Source organism: Mus pahari, chromosome 10 (assembly GCF_900095145.1).
Source record: "Mus pahari chromosome 10, PAHARI_EIJ_v1.1, whole genome shotgun sequence".
In the NCBI taxonomy this organism is placed as follows: domain Eukaryota; kingdom Metazoa; phylum Chordata; class Mammalia; order Rodentia; family Muridae; genus Mus; species Mus pahari.
The window spans coordinates 81,540,293-81,541,117 of NC_034599.1; positions in this window are offsets into that span (position 1 = coordinate 81,540,293).

Here is an 825-nt window from a genome sequence, read left to right on the forward strand (position 1 = left end):
CTACATGTCCAGGGTAACCCTTCTCTCCTTCAGCTAAATCTGGCCTTGTTCCCCACTTTGGATGCCAAGGCTCTTCCACTCATCTTAGTTTTGCTGTTTTGTCCAACTCATTTATCACTGGGGAGCTTTGGGATTCTCTTCTTGTTCTATCCTTTATTCATATCTCATGTTATCATCTGTAACTACCCTTCTTCTGAATTATTGCAATCCCAAATCTGCTTCCTCCATGTCTCAGAACTTGTGTGGGTTAAGAGGACAACTTGCACAGCTGCAGCTGTCTTGTGCAGATGCCTTACTTTAGATCAGCTTCTCTCACCTGGTTATCACTAACATCTTAAAAACGGCATGGGTACTTCAAATAAAGCACCACCAAAGGGGTGATGATGATGCCAAGTGTATGCTGAAGCAATGCTTATGTTTTGTATGACTACGTAATGGACTAGTTTAAATTACTGTAATGAAGATAGAGGGGCATGGGAAAGTTGGGTCTGGAGAAATGGCTCAGCAGATAAGAAGAGCACTGGCTGCTCTTGCAGGAGATTTGGGTTCAATTCCCAGCACCCACATGACAAGTCCTTTGACTCCATTTCTAGGAAATCTGATGCCCCCTTCTGGTCTCTTTAGGCACTGCAAGCAGTGGTGCAACATGCATATATGCTAACCAACACTCCGACCCATAAAACAAAATCAGGTCTTTAAAGAGCAAAGATAAACGTAAAAAGTGGTGTTATTAAACTGTAAAGTGGACAGACAGAAACGCAGACTGCTCACATGCCTATGAAGACCTGGAGTGTATGAAGTGAAAATGTAGACAGTGCCACAGTG